The 26199-nt window shown below is 43.3% G+C and overlaps 1 pseudogene; it reads left to right on the forward strand.

Moving 5' to 3' along the window:
* The first annotated feature begins 797 nt into the window (after positions 1-797).
* Positions 798-1329, forward strand: LOC128097699 (60S ribosomal protein L27a-like; annotated as a pseudogene).
* The last annotated feature ends 24870 nt before the right edge of the window (positions 1330-26199 follow it).

Genomic DNA, 26199 nt, shown 5'->3' on the forward strand with positions numbered 1-26199 from the left:
TGGGAGGCTGAGGCAAGAGGATCAGGAGTTAGAGCTACAAAACGAGACCCTGTTCCTGACCCGCCAAAAAAAAAACCCAGCTCCATCCCAGAATAGACTCTGCATGCCCCATCAGGCAACTTGAATCGCCTGTTCCCACATTTGCCAAAAATAATATTTCCCAGCTTCGGTCACCCTGCTCCTGAATTGTGCCATTCTATAGACACTAACTCCGATATAAGTAAAAACAAATATTTGGCTATTGCTAGGACTATTTTGTTTGAGGTGTGTGTCTGTGTGTGTATGTGTGCAGGTATGTGTACTTGTGTGTACTTATGGGGGCCAAAGACCGACGCTGGGGTCTTCCTCGATGCATCTCCACCTTATTTTTTGAGACAGCAGCGTCTCTCACTCAATCTGGAGTTCACCTGTTTGACTACACTGACTGGCCAGTGAACTCTAGGCATGTCTGCCTGTCTGCAAGTAGCTACCTCCAGGAGTTGAAGGCCAGTCTTGGCTACCCGAGATCTTATCTCACAAGAAAAAAAATTTACTATGGAAATATGACATGCTATAACCAAATCCCTGCTCTCACAATATTTAATTTTCTTTGAAAAGGACTTCCCATGCAAAAAAAAGATAGAAAGCAGTAGAAGGAAGTACACACTGTCACATTAGTGGTGTACACATTACAACCCACGGGAGTTAAGACAAGACTTGGGCTCCATGTAAACCATCAACTACCAGGAAATGCTTCTTCCTGGATGATCCACCTTGGCTTTGAAAGAAAAACTGGGTCTTTCCGTTCTGCTGCCGCCATGCCATCCAGACTGAGGAAGACCCGGAAACTCCGGGGGCCACGGCCACGGCCGCATCGGTAAACACGGCAAGCACCCAGGAGGCCGCGGGGGATGCTGGAGGCATACATCACCACAGGATCGAATTCGACAAATATCATCCAGGTTACTTTGGGAAAGTTGGTATGAGGCATTACCACTTAAAGAGGAACCAGAGCTTCTTTCCGACTGTCAACCTGGACACTGGTCAGTGAGCAGAGACGCGTCAACGCTGCAAAGAACAAGACTGGAGCTGCTCCCATCATCAATGTTGTGCAATCGGGCTACTACAAAGTTCTGGGGAAGGGGAAGCTCCCTAAGCAGCCTGTCATCGTGAAAGCCAAATTTTTCAGCAGAAGAGCTGAAGAGAAGATAAAGGGTGTTGGAGGTGCCTGTGTCCTGGTGGCTTGAAGCCGCCCAAGGAGGTTAATTAAATGCTAACATTTTCCAAAAAAAGAAAAAAAGAAAGAAAAACTGGACACAGGTAAAGAAAGCCAAGAGTGTGGGTGTCGGAATCTAGACAGTGGAAATGATTGACACCAGAATCACAGCAGCTGAAAAAGTGCAGAACATTTCTCCCTGCTTTCATGGTGGTTAGTGAATAAGAAAAGGTGGAGGAACTCTGAGCTGCAGGCTGTGGTGTTGAAATCATTCGGTGATCAGCAAAGGCCCGTTAAGTGACATTTAGCAGGGAGTCAAGTGTATACAGTGCTGGGCTAGAGAAAACTTAAACTGGTGATAATGGGTTAGATGAGTCAGAGGGAAAGGTGGAGGTCTCATAGTAATTCACAGCTAGACAAGGGTGAGAAGTAGAAAGGGTCAGAGCAAGAGGGAATATGTCCAGGTCTTTGTAACATACTAAGTGTGCAGAAGTGAAGTGAAAAGGAAGGGAGATTGAGGAATGGTTCCGAAGGTTTTGAGCTGGGAAGCTTGGAGCTACCTTGGAGGAAGATGCTATGCTATAGTGAATTTCATGTGTGACATCAACACAACAAAATAGTGATACTTGGGTGCCAGTTGTGAATCAGAACCCAGGGAAGAAGCTGGAGCTAAAGATAGATGAAATGTTTTTATTGCCGAAGAATGAGGGAGCTAATGGAGAAGTAGACAGCTGGACTTAAGTGACTGTATGTTCAACCCACAAGGAGAAAGATGAGCAGAGAAAGTATATAGCATGCTTATACATGTTGTGCAAAGCCCGGCTCGTCCTCAGCATGTCTGCACCTCCAGCTCTCCCCCACACCATGCCTGCTTCTGGCGGCCACCGTCTGTCTCTCCATCCACTCTGGGATGTAGCAGTTGACAACAGGCTCCCGAACTTTCTTTGTTCCTCGTTATCAGGATCTTGGGATAGCTTAGTCTCAATAGGTTCCCTCTCAAACTGGCATCCAGACATAGGCCTCTAAGACAGAAGAAGTGATAGAATAAACCTGTTCTCCTCTGCTGACCTCTGCCAAAAGCATCAGTGTGTCATGAGAACCCCAAAGACATTGAGGCTTGCAGGAACTATGGACTTGTCCTGTAAATAGGATGCCAGACTCTCAGCAGGGCCATCTGGTTTATCTTTTGGATGAGGTTTCTACTCCCTCTGCCCCCATGCCAGGAGCTGTACAGCCCAGCTCTGCGCTGTTTGCTGATTATTGTTCAGTTGACTTGGTTTCCTTTCACTATTCAACTGTCTTATCAGATACTTCATGGAGTGTGTGTGTGTGTGTGTGTGTGTGTGTGTGTGTGTGTGTGTGTGTATATTTGGGGTGTGAATGTGAATGTGTGATATGTGTGCGGTGTGTATGTATGTGTGGGGTGTGAGTGTATGTAAGTGTGAGATAAATGCGGGGTGAGTGTGTGTGTATGTGTGGGGTGTGGGATGTGTATATGTGTGGGGTGTGAGTGTGTGTAAGTGTGGGATACATGGGGAGTGAGTGTGTGTGTGTGTGTGTGTGTATGTGTGGGGTTGGGTGTGTGTGTGTATGTGTGAAGTGTGGGATGTATGTATGTGTGGAATGTGAGTGCGTATAAGTGTTGGCGCAAATGGGGAGTGAGTGTGTGAATGTGTGGGGTGTAAAGGGGTGAATGTATATGTGTGTGTGTCTTCACAGGCCAGAGGGAGAAAAAAGTTGCTCTAATACATTGTCTAAGGTTAGTTGGTCAGTTTTCAGGAATTTGTTTGTCTTTTTTTTTGCTCCTGTGTTTGTAAGTTTCCCCTTTTATATATTCTTATATTGTTTTTAAACCATTTTCACATTTGACAGGCAGTGGTGGCACACGACTTTAATCCCAGCACTCAGGAGGCAGAGGCAGGTGGATCTCTGTGAGTTCAAGGCCAGCCTGAACTACAGAGTGAGTTCCAGGAAAGGCTCCAAAGCTACACAGAGAAACCCTGTCTCAAAAAACCAAAAATAAATTCATATTTAATAACTGAAAACAATAACAAATCCCCTCAACATGTGAATGAGTAAATTTTGTTATACTCAGAATACTATTAGCAAAATAAATCAGTAACACACAAGTCCAGGTTAGGGTCGCAATAATTATTTCTGGTGAAAGGATCCACAAAAGAAGGGGCATTGTAAAAATTCATTTACATTTCTATAAATGACACCACTCTATGGTGGCAAAGATCAGCACTGTCCTGGGCTGTGGAGAGACAGTGGGAAGGGCAAAAGAGGACCATGTCAGTGAGCACAAGGAAACAGTTGTGAGTGACCTGTGTGTTTGTTTTCTGATAAGAACTTTGGGAATCTGCTTATAGCAATTTTGTCAAATTGTATGTTTAAAAGGTATGCAGTTCATTCTATGCCAATTATATTTTAATGGAGTCATTAAAAAATTCAGGCACAGAAACTGCAATCCAAAAATGAAAAGTCTAGACCAGCATGGTGTCTCCTAGAAAGTCCCCTATGTCCCCTGAGTCAGAGACAAGTTCAGCAGACAGTCACTAAGATAAGATTGCTTCTTCTACACTAAGCCAAAGGAGGAAAGAGGAAACACAACCAGAAGCGGATTAAAAAATCACCAGGCTTTTATGTCCAGACCTTTTTGAGAGGGGGATGTTGAGGCAAGGGAGAGGGAGAATGTCTGCATAAAGCAGAGACAGCTTGCCAGGTCCAGTGATGGGGACACTGACCCAGAGCTAGTCAGCCTAGTAAGCAGCCGATCAGGAGCGGGACAGGTAGTCCACTGTGCTCACCCCTTGTACAGCATTCTTGCTGTGTCTAAATCGCAAATTTTTAGAATAGGGGTAACTGCAGTGGCACTGGCTGTCCCCTTCAGTACATCTATGAAGTTGCATGCTCTCAACTTGAAGCTAAACCCAGTTCCCTCTGTTCAATGGAGCTGCAGCTCTCATAAACACTAGTGTGCTGGGAGTGGAACAGGGGAAATGGTGAGGTGCATTCCCAGAGCCAGGCAGCCTAGCAGTGATTCTAATGTGAGAAGTTATGACGGCAGCAATGTGCAAAGCACCTGGGCTTGTGACAGGTGTGCCACAGGCAAATCAGGGTGACTTCACGCTTCTAAGTCCTGATTACCTTGTGCTGCCACTAGGAGACCGGGCTGCCAGAGAGGTTATGCAGAAGGCTGTTGCTGAGGCGGCTGGCTCCCTCCCAAAGAGCTGCTTATTAAGGACCCCAGACTAGAACTGAGGGGTGGATCGAGTATAAAGAGTGTGACCAAAAAAACAAAACAAATCAAAATTTAAAAAAAAGTGTGATCGCAACTTTCAGTTGGCCCCAAAACTTACTGCACATGGTGGAAGCAATACGATCATGGGGTAGTAAGTTCCCCAAACCCAGAAGTATGATACAGAACAAAACGTTGCTGTCATTTGAAACAAGAGAAGAGTAGAAGATGGTGACTGGTACCCATATCCTTGAGTTCAGTGGCAGGATCGGATGATGAATTACACAGGTGCTGCCTGCTACCAGAGCTGCAAGTACAGGATACAGTCCAGGATGGACCCCAGTTGAGGAACACTCCAGGGAGAGGTGCTCTTTTGCTTGCCATCAAAAACCCCAGCTATGGGGACAGAGAGATGGCTGAGCAGGGCAGGCACTACCATCAAGCCTGCCCACCAGAGTTCAATCCCTGGGACCCACATGGTGGAAGGAGAGACCTGACTCTTGAAAGCCATCCTTCTGAGCTCTGTATGTGTGTGTGTGTACAAACACACACACAATCAATCAATCAATCAATGAAATGTAAAGGAGCCCCAGATATGGGCCTGGGATGATGATTTCTAAGCCAAAAGGATGAACAAATTAGAACCGGGATGAGGCAAGAGGCTGCAAAGGCAAGGGGGCTGATGAAGACTATTAGCACTTAGAGTGTGCCTCTGCTGCGTAGGAGAACGGGAAAGAGCTCCTACTGCAGCCTGGAAGAGATCTCAAAATAGCAGCCTCAGGAGAGGTATCCTGTCTACATACATCACCACAGGCCCTAAAGATGGCTGCCAGACCAGGCATTCAGATGCATGAGTTGCTGTGGTAGAAAAGAACGGAAGGGTGGGGAAGGAGAGAGCGTGAGGGGAATCTACACACATTGGTGTTGGGATCCCCTCCTGCAGGAGGAGTGGCAGGTCTGGCCAAATAAGTAGGGTCTTCATTCTCATCAGGTGGAATGCCTACATTGAGCCTGCCCCTAAAGGAGGGAAGAGGATGAGAAAGGAAAGTCAAAGGCTGAGAGTTAGGGATGGTGGGGCTGTGAGGTGTCATAGAAGGTAGAGGGGCAGACCCAGCAACAACCTGGCCTGACAAATGTAAGGGGCAGAATAGCGGGCAGTCCCCAGTCCCTGCAGCAGGTGGAGAAAAGGCTGGGCAGACTGTGAGGCAGTACAGGCTGCCATCACACCCAAGACACCTACTCTAACAGTCTCGATTTTACTATTACGACCCAGTCAAAGCAGGGCAGCTTGGAAGGGAGGCACGGGTCACCAAGCCCTCCAGTGCAGCTGCAGTAACTGCAGTGGTGGTGGCAAGGGTGGCACTGGCCTGACCTCCACACGTGCACAGACGTACACATCTGCACACAGATGTGTTCATATATGTGCACAGGACATGCACACTATTGTCTGGCTATGTGTATTCTCCTCTTTCAAAACAGGTTTTCAAAGTTCTTATCCAATTTAAATTTTTTTTAAGTAGTCATTTTTTTAAAAAATGTATTTATTATGTATACAGTGTTCTGCCTGCAGGCCAGAAGAGGGCACCAGATCTCATTACAGATGGTTGTGAGCCACCATGTGGTTGCTGGGAATTGAACTCAGGACCTCTGGAAGAGCAGCCAGTGCTCTTAACCATTGAGCCATCTCTCCAGCCCTAAAGTAGTCTTTTTAAGAGCACATATTGTTCTTATAGATGATTCAAGATGAGATTCCAGCATCCATGTAGGTGGCTTAAAACCACATATAACTCCACTTTCAGAGTATCTATTACCTCTCACCTCTGCAGACACCTGCGTTCACATGCATAACACACACACACACAGAAACACACATCGACGCAATTGAAACTAAAATAAATCTTTAAAAATAATTTAAATAAGTCCAAGCTATGACTACCTGCTCAGTCTTCTTGGTCAATGACCAGGTTAGGCTCTGTGCCTCAGAAATCAAGTTATGTCTTTAAAAGTATAGCTTTTAGATTAAGGATTTCCTTATGCTATAAAGTATCAGATAAATAGTCTACCTTTAAAACTGAATAATTATAGTAAATGTTTTGAGATTCTTGCTATATTTTTTTAATTCTTCTTGGAAGTCTTTTAGCCATGGCATGGCTCTTGAACCCTTGAACTCATAGCACATGTTTGCTGGCATAGACCTAAGCAAGACCAAGCCAATCAACACTCCAGCATGAATAGAGAAGGGGCTCATGAGGTCCCACCCCTAGCTGATTGGCAGTCGGTGGCTGCTGGGGGAGTGAGGGTCCATTCTCTTCAGTGGTGTGGACCATGTTAAGGTACCCACGTTCCAACATCCAGGAACAAAGCTCTAATTGAACTCAGTGGGTTATAGAAGACTGAGGAGGAGGTGGAGGAGGAGAGAAGTTAAGAGCAAGATGTTGACGGGGTGTCCAAGAGGACTTAAGATAGGGAGCAGGAGGAGGGATATGATCTAAATTCATTGTATTAGTATATGAGATTATCAAAGAATAATTTCTTTAAAAATCAGTGTGAAAACAAAAAATTTGTTTTTATGTATGACTATGTGCATGTATACTATGTACATATGCTTGAATGTCTGTTTGGTACCAAACTGACTTATAAGTAAATGGTCATATAAATTAAACCTGTCAAGTTACCCCAAATTCCTTTTAGTTTGTAGTTTATAAAATTTCAAGAAATGTGTGTGTAATTAAACAATCTTAGTCAAGATGTTATTTGGGCTGGAAAGATAGCTCAGTAGTCAAGAGCACTGTGCATACTCTTGCAGAGGGCTGGCATTCCGTTCCCAGCCCCCACATTGAACAGGTTACAACTACCTGTGACTCCAGCTCCAGGGGGATTCAATAAGAGCACCTGTACTCACATGCACACCCATAAACACACACACAAAGCGCACACACACACACATTCATAAATGTAAAAGAAAAAATTTAAAGATGTTATTTAATTATCATTATCTCAGGTCAGATTTTACTCCCCCAAATTGCATTTAGTCACACTAACAGAAAGCAAACCGAAACATTTATTCATTCTCCCTCTCCTTATTTTTCATCACCCTAAAATCATAACTTTGCCTGGTTGGCAGGGCCCCTGTGGCCAGCCTTCTGAGAGACAGGGCTGACCAGATGGTACACCTTCAACTTCCTTTCTCTTCCCAGTCTATCTTCAGCCAAAATCCACCATCCCTGCAACTGTTCTTGTCCCTATAGTTCTACTGTCTTCTAAAATACTTTTATCACATCTATTGTGTGTGATGTGGGGGCGGGGGGGGCGGCGGGAAGACAACTTCTGTGAGTCAGTTCTCTCTTTCCACCATGGGAGTCTCAGGGACTGAACTCAAGTTGTCAGCCTTGGCAGTAAGTAAATACCTTTATTCATTGAGCAATCTTGCCAGCCACAAGCTGTCTTCTAAATACTCATATTTATTATCCGTAGATTAATGCTACTCTCAGCCTTTGTCAGAGACACTTTTATTGTGGCTGGTGGTGGTTAATAAAGAGAGACCTATAACTGATCAAAATGCCAACAATAAATGATGACGGCATGCTTGGCCCTAAATGGGACATCTATATCAGTCCCCAAGGCTCAGAGAACATTTTGAAAGACAGGATGGGAGGTGTGCCACAAAAAGATGTCTTCTGGACGTGACCCAGCTGTTGCACTATGAAATCACTACAGCTGTGGTCACTTGTTCAAGACTGAGCATATGAGACATTCCATCATAAAAAGAGGGGGTTGGGTGTCTAGGTCAGTCCCAGGCAGGCTTCCTGGTGGTCCATTCAGTTTCTGTGAGCCCCTGTCAGCCCAGGTTAGCTGATTGTGTGAGCCTTCCTGTGACGTCCTTGACCCTTCTGGTCACCTTACCCAGCCTTAATACATGGAGAGGTGCTTAGTCTCACTGCAACTTGATATGCCATGTTTTATTGATACTCATGAGAGACCTGCCCTTTCCTGGATGGAGATGGAAGAGGAGGAAATTGGGAGATAGGAGATGGGAGGAGGGATGGAGGGGAGGCTGCAGCTTGGATGTAAAATAAATAGATAAATAAAAAATGAAAATAAAGAAAGTAAAATGAAAAAGAAAAATGGGGAGTGTAGATGTAATTCAGTGTAGATGTAGCCAACGGTTTTATCAAACAAGAAACACAGAGCCGATTTAGAGAAGAAAGCCAAGAGGTCAGAGCCAAGAGCCTCACCCTTCCTGATTCAGGGATCCTCCTCAGCCAAGAGAGCTCTCCGAAAGAGAGAGCCTACTTCCTGTGTGTCTGTCTCTCTAGTCTCCTTGTTCTGGCTTCTGATTGGTTGTAAACCCAATCATGTGACTGCCTCGTCACTGCCTGTATGTACCGCCCTCCAGGTCCTTAAAGGCGTACGCCACCACTGCCACGCACTTGCTATGGCTCTAATAGCTCTGACCCCAGGCAACTTTATTTATACCACCACAGGGGAGGTGCTTAGTCTCACTGCAACTTGATATGCCATGTTTTATTGATACTCGTGAGAGACCTGCCTTTTCCTGGATGGAGATAGAAAAGGAGAAAATTGGGAGATAGGAGATGGAAGGAGGGATGGAGGGAAGGCTGCAGCTTGGATGTAAAATAAATAGATGAATAAAAAATGAAAATAAAGAAAGTAAAATGAAAAAGAAAAATGGGGAGGTGCTTCATGAGGCTTCATCCCTCCCTGAGAGACTATTGCCAGATAATGGTTACTAGGGGAGGTGGTAATCACTTTCTTCAGTGATGTGTCCACTGATATGTGGCCTAGAAAATAACCTCCCACCTAATGAAAGCAACCCTAATGAAACTCACTGGGCCACATTCACAGAGACATGAGGGTAGGAGGAGGGTTGCATAGAAGGAGAGGAGTTTAAGCAAGAGAGTGAGGGGGGATGAGAGAGGGTAATGGGGAGTGAAAATGACTAATATCCTTTAAATGCATGTATGAAACTGTCAAAGAATTTTTAAATTTTTTATATTTGTTTTCTAGGCTACGGGGCAATTTCAAACTAAATTTCATGGGGTACAGGGATTCAGCCAACTCTTACTACAGAAAATCCAAAGCTTTTTCTCCAACTAATAGGTAAAGAAGGGAAAGTTTTGTAGCAGCTCATATCCGGGAACCACACCCTTCATCAGCATGGACTTCATTGTAGAGTATTGACTGCTCATGGTCCTGCTTCCCTCAAAGTGCTCTGGACCACAACTCTCTGGGGGAAGCTGTGACTTGAGAGCTGGCCCTGGAGACTGGAGAATCAAGATTAACCATGACGAAGCCAGTTGGTGACTTGAAGTCTTTTCCCACCAGGGTATGCCAGCAAAAAGAGCTGGAGAAAAGCCATGATGCACAATCTAGGAGAGTTGGGTACCATGTGTATGACTTGTAAAGGTCCTGAATCTTGTGGTCTGGTGCCCTTTGACCATACCCATTCTCAGTAATGCTTTTCCATTCTTAAAAAAACATCTCTTGGGGCCAGGGATGGCTCAGCACTTGCAACCAAGCCTCAAGACATGAACTTCAATTTAATCCCCAGAACCCACATGATAGGAGAGTACCAACTCCTGACCTCATGCATATGGGAACACACACACTCTCACACACACACACACAAAATAAATAGTAAATGGCGTCCAACGTGTTGGCAAGAGTTTCCACCTAAAACCTGAGAAAAAAGATTCTAAAACAGAGCTAAAAACAGTTCCTAGTTGTTTTTCTCAAGCTAGCAGCAGCCTGCGTGTTTGAGCTACTATGGCGGGTTCCTGGCGTGCATGCTCAACCTGCAGTATGGCGGGAATGAGGCCTCTACAAGTGGCACATTAAGCTGTGTGGTGGATTTAGCCATTGCTAGTACAAAACAAAAAAAAAAAAGAGGTTTCTGGGCTACACGCTGCTTTGATAGAAGCATAGACCCACTATTTCTGAGAGTTGATGGCTCCCAGAGCTGGCGGAAAATGTACCACCGCCATGTTGGGAAGCTGAAGTGGGCGGAGCCAGCAGCCACAATGCCAGCACAGTTTCAGGCTTAGAAGGCTGCAGTTTAAAGCAATAGGCTCAAGCTAATATAAAAAAATAAGCCACGTAAAGATGGCTACCACACAGAAAATCTGGATTATGTTCTCTTTGATATTCGTAACTGAAGAAAAACATTTGATTACAAAAGCTGTTGAGTTATGCCAAAATGTATATTTTAAAGGTACCTTGACTTCAAAATTTGGATGTAAGGATATGTTGCTTTGGAAAGGAGGCTCTGCTTTTGTTTCCACAGAAAGCCAGAGGCTATGGATTTATTCCAGATTAAGATACATCAGGTTTGACCAGCCAAGACCACCTGAAAGGTCTCCGATGACACCATGGCCCAGACGATCTGGAAACATCCAGAACCGTTTCAAGGAAACTGGCTCAGACGATACACCCTCATGGACTACTCCATAATCCTAAAATATTCTTTGTGTCCCCATAAGATACAGCGCCCCCCTCCAGCAGGAAGTAGTAAGAGAAGCTACGCCCAAATTCCCAAATATACCAAGCTGACTTTGGAGATGTGTAAAGGTTAAAACCTTCCTTTTTAAGAAAAGAAAAGGGGAAGTGCTGTGGGATGTTCTGTATGGCAAATGTGTTGCTCTGATTGGTTGGTAAATAAAACACTGATTGGCCATTGGCTAGGCAGGAAGTGTAGGCGGGACAAGGAGGAGAATAAAGCTGGGAAGTGGAAGGCTGAGTCAGGGAGACACTGCCAGCCGCCATGATGACAAGCCGCATGTGAAGATGCCGGTAAGCCACGAGCCATGTGGCAAGGTATAGATTAATGGAAATGGATTAATTTAATCTGTAAGAACAGTTAGCAAGAAGTCTGCCACGGCCATACAGTTTGTAACCAATATAAGTCTCTGTGTTTACTTGGGCGGGTCTGAGTGGCTGTGGGACTGGCGGGTGAGAGAGATTTGTCCTGACTGTGGGTCAGGCAGGAAAACTCAACTTACAAGTAAATGTTAAAAAAATAAATAAACTTCCACCAGGTGGTGGTGTATTTCCTCCAGCAAGGCTGTCCCTCCCATAACCTCTCCAAACAGTGCCACCAGCTATAGACCAACTGCTGTTCAAACACCTAAGCCTAGATGGACAGTTACCATTCAAATCACTACACACATCAATAATAAATAAATTTTAAAAATAAAAACATTGGACATAGGCATACATATGCATGCAATAAAGATTACATAAAGACAGGAAGAAGTCACCTATGAGGTCAGGAAAGGGGCTGGGAAGAAGCCAACCCCTCAGGGACAGTGATGCTGCATAGTTGGTAGAGAGCTTGCCCTAATATTCATGAACCCCTTGGCTCTGTTCCCAGCAATAAACTGGACCTGGTAGCCATACATATAATGCTAGCACTCTTTAGGTGGAGACAGGAAGACCAGGATCAAGAGTTCAAGGTCAACCTGGCTACTTAATTTGAGGTGTCCATGTGAATTTGAGGCTAGCCTGGGCTACATGAGATCCTGTCCAAAAGTTGAAAGAAAGGAGGAAGGTGGCAATGAATGAGTGAATGAGTGATAAACCCTTCAGGCACTTTGATGTGAGATCTCAAGATTCTAGAACTCTTCTGGTATTTTTAAGACAAAGTTCTAGGGTTTCAGGGGCATACCACAAGCCTAGCCCCATGTTCCAGAATCTTGAGGAAACATTGTTCTGTCATTTACACCCCTTGGCCTCTGACATTTTGTTACCTAAAACCATAACTAATATATATCTTATTAGAATTATTTTAATTATTTTTATTTTATGTGCATTGGTGTTTTGCATGCTTATATGTCTGTGAAATAGTGTTGGATCCCCTAGAACTGGAGTTACAGACAGTTGTGAGCTGCCATATGGGTGCTAGGAATTGAACCTGGGTCCTCTGGAAGAGCAGCCAGTGTTCTTAACTGCTGAGCCATCTTTCCAGCCCTCAGTGATTAAAGCAACCTTCCTCACACAAATCATCGGGTTTTGAGACAGGGCCTCAGGTAGCATAGACTGGCCTCAGTGTTGGCATGTAGTCCAGGATAACTTTGAACTTCAGCTCCTCCTCCTCCTGCTCCCATCTCCTAAGCTCTGGGAATATGGGGGTACCGCCATGTCTAGATGCAAATCACACTGTAAGAGTAGCTTTTAGTCTCCCCTAGGCACTTCCATTCACTAAGAAAACAAGGCCTTGACTATACGGATCCCAGACGTCCTGATTTCTAGTGACAACCATCTATCTGCTCACAATTGTTCCTTGACTCAGTCTCCTTTCCTGTTAGTAGCACTTCCTCGGTTGACCTTCTCTTGCCATTGTCCATTCTTCTGAAATTGCCAAGTCTCATCACACCCTTGCCCCTTCCAGGGCACAAGTCACCTAAATAGTGTAGTGTTAGAACTGCCACATCCTCAAGTACCATGCAGGCACTGACAAAAGACTTTTGTGTACAGTTCCCTTGACCTTCAAAGTAGCTTTGAAAGAATGGTAGATGGGCTTTATTAACCCCTTCCTACAGATGAGAAAACTTAAGACCAATTTTTGCTAAAATATGGTCCATAAGACTCTCACTTTGTGTGGCTAAGCCTACTGGAAACACAAATCTTCCTCTTTTTTGGTCCTGGGGACTGGACCTAAGATCTCCTGTATTCTAGAAAAGCTTTTAGCTATATCCCAGCCCACCAAACTAATGTTCTTAATTTTATTTTGCTTTTGAACTTGGGTTTTTTTAAATCTAGTTTTGTTTTTTAATTAAATCAGTTTCTAAATTTCATATCCTTGACACTTTTTGCAGATCTGAAAGTCAATAAAACTGATATCCCTGGGGTTCTTCTTGTTGTTCGGGAGATTGGGTTAGGGGCTTCCACATGCTAGAAAGTGTTTTTATAATTGCTGTATCCCTAAGCCCATCCTCACTTTTTTCTTTTAGTTGATTGATTAATTTTGAGACAGGCTCTCACTGTACAGCGCTAGCTGACCTGAAACTCACTGTGTAGACCAGGCTAGCCTTGAATTCACAGAGGTCCACTGCCTCTGCTTCCTGAGTGCTGGCTGGGACTAAAGGCATGTACCACTCCGCCTAGGCTTTTCTTCCTTTCTTTCTTTCTTTCTTTCTTTCTTTCTTTCTTTCTTTCTTTCTTTCTTTCTTTCTTTCTCTCTCTCTCTCTCTCTCTCTCTCTCTCTCTCTCTCTCTCTCCCTCTTTCTTCTTTTTTTTTAGGGGGGATAGGGTCTTGTTATGTAGTTCAGGGTGGACTTGAACATACTATGTAACTCAGGCAGGCTTTGAACTAATGATCCTCTTGACTTAGAGTTTCAAGTAGCTTTGATTACAGGTGTATGCTAATATGCTGACATTCCTGGCATATCCATCCTGTTTCCTGCCCCTCAACCCATGCTGGTCAAGTGCTCTCCCATTGAGCTGTACCCTCAACTTCTAGGCACTCATGTTTTTGTAACTGAAAAAATAATTTATTTTTTATTTATGTGTATGTGTCTTGCATGTCTGCATGTGCACCGTGTAAGTGCAGGTGCCCAAGGAGGCCAGAAGAGGGCATTGGATCCCTTGGAACCAGTTTTACTGGCTGAGTTTAGCCAGTGATATACTCAGAAATCACCAGTTTCAATAAACATTGCCTCAGTCTCTACTCAATTCCTATCCAAGTCTCATAAAAGGCCACTAGGTCAGGCAACATGGCAATGAGATAAACATGTTAAGTCTAAAGAAAAAAAGGCCACACAACAGTCTTCCCTCCTCTCCCACCCTCACAGAAATATATGCTAAGAGGTACATCTCCTAGGTCATTCTAAATCCAGTTAAATTGGCAATAATGATTAACTATCTCAGCTCTGCCACTTATCAACTTGACACCCAATCAAATCATTTTAAATCATAACTTTCCTCCTCGGCCTTTGAAGTATCATGTTCATCTCATAATGCAAAACTCCATTTAGTCCATTTCAAAAAGCTCCCAATGTCTTAACAGTTCTGGTGCTGTCAAAAGCCCACCATTCAATCCTTTCTAAAACCCAACAGAATTTATTAACTGTGAGCCCCTATGAAATTTAAAAAATCAAGAGATATAGTTCCAATATAAAACAGCATAGGGTAGGCCGGGTAGTGGTGACACACGCCTTTAATCCCAGCACTCAGGAGGCAGAGGCAGGCAGATCTCTGTGAGTTCGAGGCCAGCCTGTTCTACAAAGTGAGTTCCAAGATAGGCTCCAAAAGCTACACAGAGAAACCCTGTCTTGAAAAACCAAAAATAAATTAATTAATTAAAAAAAAAAACTCAGAGGTTAAATATTCCCATTCCAAAAGGGAGAAATAGGAACATACCAAAGAAAGATCAGACTAAAATAAGATTGAGCAGGGAAAACACATCATGCAGCTCCATGTTCAGCATCTGGGGCTGTTGGTGGCATCATCTGGTTTCCAACAGCCTTGAGTAGCCCTTCCCTTCCAGTTTTATCTGCAGTACATACAGCTTCTCTCTTGAGCAAGCGCTGCTCCAAGCCCACAGTCCAAGTATCTGACATATTCTAGAGTCTCTACTGCAACATTGGCTTTCCCTTCCCAGCCTCACTCAATGAACTCTCATGATATCCTTTCAGGGAATCTGACCTTGGGCATCTGCGCTTACATGGTGCCAAACGTTGCCTTGCCTCAGCAGCTTTCTGGAACTTCCATTGTTCCATCATTTTGCTTTTTGCATGCCTGAAAAATTATCATCACGTAGATGACTTGTCAAGTTAAACTGGCAGCTAAAAGTGTACCCTTTGTGTGCCTTGCTGGATGAACCTGGGAAAATATTTTCCTAGATGACTGTTCCTCAGTAGGAACTCCTTCAGTGGCATGCTTAGTTCAGTCTCTCTCCTTTCAGAGGAATTCACATTTTTACAAGCCAGGGCCTTCGATGAGTAGAATCTTGCCCTCACGGCAAAATGTGATGCTCCTCCTTAATTATACTAATATATTTAAAATTATAGATGATGAGTTTTGCCTCACCCAACTTGTTAGGGCAAGAGCAAATGTGGCCAACTTCCCTGCCAAAATAGAACACCATCTCTAATCCACTTCTCACAAGTCCTTTGCTCCCTTCTGAAACCTCATGAGCCCAGCCTCCACTGTTTGGTTTTTCTTGGCATCCTAGTCTTCTGAGCTCAAATCAGAATGGTCCACTAAATTCTGTATATGACATTCTAGGACTTCTCCAGCCCAAAGTTCTAAACTTTTCAACATTCCTCCCACAAATGAAGAACCTCGTGGTCAGGCTCATCACAGTAATGACACCACTCTCTGATACCAACTTCCTATATTAGTGACTTTTATTATCGCTGTGACAAAATACTGGACATAAGGAACTCAAGGAAGGGTTTGTTCTGGCTCATGGTGTGAGGGTGCAGCCCATCGGGGTGGGGAACCATGGCTGCAAAAGCACTTGTAGATGTCAGGGGCAGATTGCGCACATCTCTCCAGATGTGGCAGGGGGAAGTTGTGCACATCTCTGCAGATGTGGCAGGGGGAGGTTGTGCACATCTCTGCAGATGTGGCAGTGGGAGATTGGACACATCTCTGCAGATGTGTCAGGGGGAAATTGGGCACATCTCTGAAGATGTGGCAGGGGGAGGTTGTGCACATCTCTGCAGATGTGGCAGGGGGAGATTGCTCACCTCTCTGCAGATGTGGCAGGGGGAAATTACTCATATCTCTGCAGATCAGGAAGCAAAGAAAGAAGAAAGTTGGTGCTTAGCTAGCTTTCTCTGTTTTCTCTTCATATCAGTCTAATACCCCAGCCCTTGGGATGATACCAATTACATTCAGAGTGGGTCTTTCCTTTCACAGACTGGAGGTAAGTCTCCTCGGTAATTCTTAATCAAGTCTATTTGTCTAGTCACGTGGACAATGAAGATCTACAGTCACAACACTTCAATGAAAAAATTTAATTAAAATAAATAAATAAAAATGTTTGTTGGTGTCTTAGGGTTTTCCATTGCTGTGAAGAGACACCATGACCATGGCAACTCCTATAAAGGAAAACATTTAATTGTGGTGGCTGGCTTAAGTTCAAAGGTCTAGTCCATTATTATCATGGTGAGAAGCAAGGCAGCATACAGGAAGACATGGTGCTGGAGAATGAGCTGAGAGTTCTTACATCTTGACTCACAGGCAACAGGAAGTAGTCTATCTCACTAGGTATGGCTTGAGCATATATGAGACCTCAAAGCCCACCTCCACACGTTCATACTTCCTCCAAAAAGACCACACCTACTCCAACAAGGCCATACCTCCTAATAGTGCCACTCCATTTGGAGGCCATTTTCTTCAAACCACAGCATTCTACTTCCTGGCCCCCAAAACCTTGTAACAATATCATAATGCAAAATGCAGTTAGTCTAACTTCAAAAGTCCCCATAGTCTATTACAGTCTTAACAATGTTGAAAAGTCCAAAGTTGAAAGTCTCTTCTGGGATTCATGTAATCTCTTAACTGTAATCCTCTATAAAATCAAAACAAAACAAACAGATCACAGATCACATACTTCCAACATATAATGGCACAAGGTATACATTTCCATTCCAAAACATAGGGAATGGAGCACAGTGAGGAAATACTGGACCAAAGGAAGACTGAAAACCAGCTGGGCAAACTCCAAACTCTGCATCTTTATATCTAATGTCAAAACACTCTTCAGATCTCCAACTTAGTTCAGCTTTGTTGACGACAACACACTTCTTTCTCTTGGGCTGGTTCCATTTCCTGTTAGCAGTTTTTCTGGGCAAGTATCTCATGGCTCTGCCATCTCCATCATCTTGGAGTCTCCAAGGCAATTCAGGCTTTAACTCACAGCATCACATAATGGCTTCTCTGGGCCTCCATTCAAGGACACCCCTGATACATGTCTGGTCTCAGTGGCTTTCCTTAGTCGTGGAGGCAAATTCCATAGCCCCTTTCTTCTATCCTTAGCTCTAAAGCCAGGACCACATGGCAAAGCTGCCAAGTTCTGTGGCTTACTGGAGCTGAAACATGCCCCCTTATTCAATTACATCTTCACAGCTTTCTGTTTTTGGTAATTTCCTTCACTGACTAAGCTTGACTGTTCTGGAATTTGCTCTGTAAACCAGGCTAGCCTCAAACTCAGAGATCCAACAACCTCTGCCTTCTAAGTGCTGGGATTAAAGACATATACCACCACACCCAGCTCTAAATTTTTCTTTAATTCATTTTTACAAGTTGGAAACTTAGCGGGGTGGGATCTTGCCCTGAGGTCAATACTCCCTTTATTCCATTTCTTAATGTTTATCTCCTTGAATACAGGACTTAGCTCCAGTACACTTTCTGGTGCTCCTTTTCTCCTCAAACATTTTTCTTGCTCAGCTTGCTCCTTTTCATTATATATCTTCATTAGAATTAATACTAGTGCCGGGCAGTGGTAGTGCACGCCTTTAATCCCAGCACTTGGGAGGCAGAGCCAGGCAGATCTCTGTGAGTTCAAGGCCAGCCTGGGCTACAGAGTGAGTTCTAGTACAAGCACCAAAACTACACAGAGAAACCCTGTCTCCAAAAAAAAAAATTTATTTATATGATATGCAAATTCTATCATTGATGATTTCAAACCAAGATTCCCAATCCCCCACACACACTTTGAGATTTTTTTTTTTTTTTTTTTTTGGTTTTTCGAGACAGGGTTTCTCTGTGTAGCTTTGCGCCTTTCCTGGAACTCACTTGGTAGTCCAGGCTGGCCTCGAACTCACAGAGATCCACCTGGCTCTGCCTCCCGAGTGCTGGGATTAAAGGCATGCGCCACCACTGCCCGGCCACTTTGAGATTTTGAGACAGGGTATTGTTGTGGAATATTATTATAAGATGTGTTACATTTGTTTATGCTCTGGAACATCTGTTTAATGATACAAAACATGTTGCATTCTTTTATGTTACATTTGTTTAACTCTGTGAAGCTATGTTACTTTGCCTGTCTAAAACACCTGATTGGTCTAATAAAGAGCTGAATGGCCAATAGCAAGGCAGGAGAAAGGATAGGAGGGGCTGGCAAGCAGAGAAAATAAATAGAAGGAGAAAAAGAGGGATGAGGAAGCAAGAGAGATCAAGGATTAAGAAAAGAAGGGGCCAGCCAGCCACCCAGCTACACAGCCAGCCATGGAATAAGTGAAAGTAAGGTTATAGAAGTAAGAAAAGGAAAAAGCCCAGAGGCAAAAGGTAGATGGGATAATTTAAGTTAAGAAAAACTGGCTAGAAATAAGTCAAGCTAAGGCCGGGCATTTATACAAAAGAATAAGCCTCCATGTGATTTATTTGGGAGCTAGGTGGTGGGCCCACAAAGAGCAAAGAGTAAAAAGTAACCAACTACAGGGTAGCTTAAACCTATGTAGGGGGCTGGAGAGATGGCTCAGCAGTTAAGAGCGCTGGCTGCTCTTCCAGAGGACCTGGGTTCAATTCCCAGCACCCACATGGCAGTTCACAACTGTCTATAACTTCAGTCCCAGGAGACCCAACACCCTCACACAGACATACATGCAGGCCAAACACCAATGCACATAAATTAAAAACAAACAAAAAAACCTCTCAATGTAGCCAAGGCTTGATTTGAACTCCTGTTCCTCCTGCTTCTTCCTCTCAAATGTGGGGATTTCTGCATGCACTGCCATGTCCTGGCTGAGGACAATGGTTCTTAGCCTGGAAAAAATGAGTTATAAATTCAGGATATTCTTTACTAAATCTGAAAGGAAGAAAAGAAACACAGATGGGAAGGAGGAAGACAAGGAGAGAGGAGGAGAAAATGTACCAACATGCCTGTGCCAACACACCAGCTTTTCCCACACATAAAAAATAATAATAGCTGCCTGGCCTAGTTGGTAACCCTATAATTCTAGATACTTATGAAGCTGAGGCAAGATCATAAGTAAAAGGCTAGCCTGGGCTAGGGAGAGAGCTCAAGGTCAAGACTAGCTTGGGCAACATAATGATAAAAAGTAAAAAGAGGGCAGACTGTGGTGACACACTCTTTTACCTCTAACACTCTGGAGACAAAGGCCGTTGGATTCTATGAATTTCAGGACAGCCTGGTCAACCTAGTAAGTTCCAGTTCACATATAAGACCTTGTCTCAAAAAAAAAGGTAAAAAAAAGGGCTGGTACTCTATAGAACTCAGTAGTAGGGTGCTTGTCTAACATCCAGGTTCAATCCCCAGTACTAAAAAATAAAATATGTATGGAATAATAACAAAACCAAGACCAACCCAGTGAGCATTCTCTCCTTGCAGGATATAGTCTTACAAAACCATTACCTACTAAAAGAATCTAGGGATCCTTGGAGAAATACCTGACTACAGATCTGGAAGAGAAATAAACCGAAACAAAACTAAACATAGAACATCTTGTTATACAGAGATCAGTGGTAGTGTTTGCCTCATATGTGTGAAGCTCTGGATTCCTTACCATTACTGTAAAATGAAGGACCCGGGTCAACTTAAAGATACTGTCACTGGCTGCTAAGGTGAGACAAGAATTACAACGGATCCAGATACAGCAGATAAGTATATCACATTCTTTGTTTGTTTGTTTGTTTGTTTTTTGAGACAGGGTTTCTCTATGGAGCCTATCCTGGAGGCTCTGTAGACAAAACTGGTCTCAAACTCACAGAGCTTTGCCTGCCTCTGCCTCCCAAGGACTGGGGAGCCTATCCTGGAGCTTGCTCTGTAGACCAAACTGGCCTCAAACTCACAGAGCTTTGCCTGCCTTTGCCTCCCAAGGACTGGGATTAAAAGCATGTGCCACCATTGCCCGGCATATAACACATTCCTTACATGCTCAAAGTGATACTTTTATCTGAGAAAATGAGCTGGAGGGATAGGTTGGTGGTTAGGAATTCTCTGATGCCCTCCTATGGCCTCTGTGGGCACCTGCACTTACATGCACATACACACAGTCATACACATCATTTTTTTTAATTGTTAAAAAAAAATGGACAGTATTGGTGCATGCCTTTAATCTCAGTGCTTGGGAGGCAGAGCCAGGTGGATCTCTGTGAGTTCGAAGCCAGCCTGTTCTACAGAGTGAGTTCCAGGACAGTCATGGCTGTTACACAGAGAAACCCTGTCTCTAAAAAAAAAAAAAAAAAATTAAAAGAAAAAATGAACACCTACGGAGGAAGAAAACAAACTCATTATTTTGAAACCTGGTAAATAATGGAATGAAGCAGTTATTCTATTTTATCTAAAGGATCACACTGGGTTGGAAATAATATGTCAACCTAAATTGAAAACTCAGTCAGCCAAGTGTTTTCTAAAAGATAATGATATTTATTTGGGAATGGCAGAGCACTACCATAATTCATAGTAAACAATAGGAATATTCAAAGAGGTGGAGGCAAGGGGGATGTTACAGATAAATTGAGGAGGCTTGGGGAGGGCATGAAGTCTCAGTAGGTAAGAGCATTGACTCTGCTCTCAAAGAGGACTAGGGTTCAGTTTCTATCATCCACATGAAAGCTCACAACTAAATGTCTTTAACTCCAGTTCCAGGGGATCCAAGTGTGTGGTCCCCACAAGTACCAGGCATGCACATACATAAAGGCAAAACATTTACATAAAGTAAAAAAAATTTAAATGAGGATTGAGGGTTGGAGGGATTGCTCAGTGGTTAAGAGCACTTGTTGCTCCTCCTAAGGACCTGGGTTCATTTCTCAGCATCCATTTGGTGGTTTAACAGCCATCTGTAACTCCAGGTCCAGGAGATCTGACATCCTCTTCTGAACTCCAAAGGCGTCAGGCACACATGGGGTACACATTCGTACATACAGCAAGCGAAACACTCATACACATAAAAGATAAATGATAAATATATTTTTGAAAAACTAAGGAGCCTTGTATCAGATTATTTTGAAACAATAATCTTTGGCCACAATAACTGGCAACGAGATTGATGTCAGTCTGACACTGGGGACTTTCTGGGCAAGGGTCCCTGTAGGACTTTTTGTGGACCAGTGGGATGGCCCAGCAAAGTAAGACACTTGCTGCCTGAATCTGGCAACCTGAATATTTGACCTGCAAAACCCATTTGGTAGAAGAAGAGGCCAGCTCCTGCTGGTTGTCCAGTGCTAGGTCTCCACAGGAGTACTGTGGTGTGCCCCACCCCCAGACACAAAAAAGTAAATAAATAAACAAATAAGTGTTTAAAAAAGTCTTTTGAAAAGGTGTGCTCAGGGTTCTGGTGTGCTCAGGGTTCTGGGAGACTTTTGCTGCTATAGTTCTGACTAAACAATCACAGGTCAGTATCTTTTCCTAGCTCCTTTTTTGTCCTTCTTTTATTGGTAAAGGTTAACACAAATAACTTCCGTGTTGATCTGACGGCTTTCACATTTTTTCATGAGCTAACCACTCCTCAAATCTTCTCTCTTTCATCTTCCTTCTCTCCCTCCCCACTTTCTCCCTCTTCCTTTTTCTCATCCACAAACACACAATACACATGCATACACACATAGTCACCCTTTTTTCCAGGCCAGTGGAAGAAATTTCTTCGAGAAGTTCTGAAAGTCATTTTATATTTGCATGAACCTAGAGTCAACCTGAAACTGAATTTTTGTCTAGTATCAGTAGAGTGATTTTGATTTCTTTATTGTTGAATGAAGCTATAAAGTTAATTTATAATTTTTATGGATATACATATTTATTCAACAAATACTTATTGAATAAATGTCCTACCTAAGCACACAGACCAAAATGTATACATCCCAGAAGAACATAATCATTATTCTTTTTATGGTCAACTTCTGATACAGTTAGAATTATTCTTTTATATAAACATATACTTCAAATGTACCCATGTATATAATCACACATGTAAGAATAATTTTGCGTGAGGCTGAAGGGATGGATTGGTGGTTAAAAGTAGGAATTACTCTTGAAGAGGACTCAAGATCCATCCAAGCACCCATGTCAGGAGACTTATAACCTCTTGGGAACTCGAGCTCTGGGGGATCTGGGGATCTGACACCCCCTTCTGCCCTCCAAGGACACTTGTGCTCATGTGCACATACCTACACGCAATAACTTTAAAATCAAAAATAAATTTTTAAAAAAGGAGTAATAATATGAACCATAAAGGAAACAATGTATGTACATAATCTAAGAATGATACTGAGGACATTCATTTATACTTCATATTCACTCATTTATATTTAAATACATACATAAAAAGATAGGACAAGTGTAAAACTAAAAACTCCAGACATAATTGATATAAAAGTCTAAGTTTGCCGGGCGGTGGTGGCGCACGCCTTTAGTCCCAGCACTCGGGAGGCAGAGCCAGGCGGATCTTTGTGAGTTCGAGGCCAGCCTGACTACCAAGTGAGTTCCAGGAAAGGCGCAAAGCTACACAGAGAAACCCTGTCTCAAAAAACAAAAAAAAAAAAAAAAAAAAAAAGTCTAAGTTTAATAAAATCTTAAAATTGTACTACTTTTTTGTTTGTTTTTGGAGACAGAATCTCACTATGTAGCCCCTGAAGGAGTGGAACTTGCTATGGAGACCAGGTTGGCCTTGAACTCACAGAAATCTTTCTTCCTCTGCCCCTTGAACGTTGGGATAAAGGCATGGGCCACCATGCCTAGTCTATATGTCTGCCCTATTACTCTGCTTTCTTTAAGTTCTTTAAAAATATAGGATGCTTATATCTTTACAAAGAGAAAGAGTTCTTTGGATATGAAAATCATCACTGCTTCATGGACCCCCAAACCTCCAAGGAGTGTCACAGACCTGCACCCCTCTCTCTCTTAGCCCAGGATTTTGAATTTAAATATATGATATGAAACTCAGTCCAAGGTATTTTCGGAACACTCTAAGCATCTCTAATTTCTACGTCCAGGGTCGGGTCAGTGTTCAGATGGGTGTATAAGGACAGTATAAGAACACAGCTGCTGCTTCTTTCGACTACAGTTCCAACGTCTTTCACGACTGAGTGAATTGTCACACTCTATTATGTGACACACAGATCCAGATCCACTGGCTTACAGCTGTCATGGTACTTGTCTAAAATTGTCTTTGAAAGTGAACATTTGGGCTAACTATAAAGGAGGCAACCTGTCAGTGAGAACTGTTCAACCCAAAACCTCCCTGAGGGAGATGGAAAGAACTCCATTTTAAAATCATTTAAATCAAGAGGGTAGGAGGTTCCAACTTGTATAATTTACAGTTAGGTTTTTTTTAATATTGATTGATGATTGATTGATTGTGTGTCTGTATGTGTGTTTGTAGACATACCACAGCATATGCATGAAGGCCAGAGGACAACTGGTAGTCATTGTCTGTGGAGTCAGTTTTCTCCTTCCAGCATGAGAGTTCTGGGGATCGAACTCCAAGTCATTGATGTTGGCAGCAAGCTTTCTTACCTGCTAAGCCCATCACTAGCCCATAAAGTCTGATACTGGAATGAAATTTTATTTGAAGATAGAGTCTGAGACCAATGACATGACTTGGCAGGCAAAGTGCTTGCCACAAAGTTTAAGGACCTGAGTTCAATCCCTGGAATCTACCAGAAGGTGGAAACAGGGAACCACTGCATTGCCCTGCATACTTTGAGCTGATTGCCAGCATGGGGCCACAGAGTACTGAATCCTATTCAAAAAAAGAGAAGCCTAGGGAAGAAAAGTAGGTCCGTTGTTCTCCCAAACAGAAACTCATGAGATGCGATTCTGATTCATGACATACTCTACCTTTTCCTCTCCAAAGAAGTCTACAGAACACTGTGCTTTCCATGTTACATTAAACATAATTGGAGCCCAACACAGTAACATACATCTGTAATCCCAGCATTTGGGAGGCCGAGGCACAGGATCATCTCAAGGTCAAGGTCAACTTGAGCTATGTGGTGAGTTCTCAGCTAGTTGGAATAACAGAGAGAAACCCTGTCTCAAACACGTCAGCAAGCAAACCAGCAAATTCTGGACTGGATGCGTTCCTTGGTTTCTTCCCTGCGTGTACACTTCTCAAAAGGGTTTTTTCCTAGATGTGTCAGGAGTGTGGAAAGCCTTTCTGGAATGTACCCCCACCATCTTTCTCTTCTTTCCTTTCTCTTCTTCCTTCCTCCCCCCTCCTTTTTTGGGGGGGTAGGAGGGCTACTTTTGAAACAAGATCTGGCACATTGTACCTCTTGCTTCTGCTCCTAAGTACAGAGGCTGCAGTCATGCACCACCACACTGGAACACGGTTCCTAAAGTTTGCGTCCTACCTTTTGTAAAACTGCCAGTCCCTTTAAGCTATTTCCCCATCGAGGTTTAATTACATTCTAGATTGCTTTTCTCTGGTCCTTCTTTTGTTCAAATTCATCACACACACACACACACACACACACACACACACACACACACACACACACATGCATGCACATTTTCTTTGAACCCTAAGATCTAAGATATCCAAAGTAAACTTGGGGAAATCTTATGTTTTTAATAAAGTTCCCTACTTTTTCAGCACGTCTGTCTTATTTTGAATTAGTAAAGTTTTGGTAGTTGTTTAAATAGATTAAATGTCACACTTTAAATAGAAAGGGAAGGCTCTACCTAAGTGACCTATTTTTCATCTGTGGTTTGGAAAAAGGCAAGATTAGCATGGATATTGCATTTTCAAGGACCTCACCACTATTAAATAGACTGTTAAGTGCATTTTATGGCTCAAGAGTCTGTTCCCAGTTCAGTCTCCAAGACATGTTAAGTTCATCTCCACCTGCTACATTGAACATTCACTGACTAAAACCTTCTCTACAGCGGAATATCTATGCTCTGTATCTTTTAAGTACATAACTCTAAATATTTTAGGATGAGTAAATGTAACTCCATAAAAGTCTAGAGAACGTGTTGTCCCTCCAGAAAGACACGCTGTGCTGGCATTCCTCAGAGATGCACAACCTTTGCTCCATTAGTTCCTGTGTCTGAAGTGCCAGACACTGGAAAAACAACACAGTCACTCATAAAACGAGATTACAAATCCTGTTTAAACCAAAGAAAGCAACAACAGTCGGTTAAAGCTCCATCCCCTCCATCCCTGCATCAACTCAATTTATTCTCAGGGTTTGGGAACTGTGACAGGACTTTATGGGCCAGTGCTCCAAACAGAACAGAATTGATATTGTACCCTGTATTCTAGCAAAAAATTGGGGTTGACTAGTCTAAAAAAAAAAAAAAAAACAAGAAACCTATATCGAGAGCTGGACTTGGTGGTGTATGCAATCTCAGCTCCTGGGAGATGGAGGCAAAAGCATCCGTGCAAGCTTGAGGCCAACCAGGACTGCCTAGTGAGACCCTTTCTCCAAAAACAAAAAAAGCAAAACAAAAATAAACGAATAAAACCCCTTGTACTGACTAGTTGTGTGTAAACTTGACACAAGCTAGAGTCAGAGCGGAAGAAGCCTCAGTTGAGGAAATGCCTCCTTGAGATCCAGCTATAAGGCATTTTCTCAATTAATGTTCAATGGGGGAGGGCCCAGCCCATGGTGGGTGGGGCCATCCCTGAGCTGGTGGTCCTGGGTTCTATAAGAAAAACAGGCTGAGCAAGCCAGTAAGCAGTACCCCTCCATGGCCTCCGCATCAGCTCCTGCCTACAGGATTCTGCCCTGTTAGAGTTCCTGCCCTGACCTCCTTCAGTGATGAACAGCAATGCTGAAGTGTGAGCCAAATAAACCCTTTCCTCCCCAACTTGCTTTGTGGTCATGGTGT

Source organism: Peromyscus californicus, unplaced genomic scaffold, assembly GCF_007827085.1.
Source record: "Peromyscus californicus insignis strain IS unplaced genomic scaffold, ASM782708v3 Scaffold_5__1_contigs__length_169319896, whole genome shotgun sequence".
Classification (NCBI taxonomy): Eukaryota; Metazoa; Chordata; class Mammalia; order Rodentia; family Cricetidae; genus Peromyscus; species Peromyscus californicus.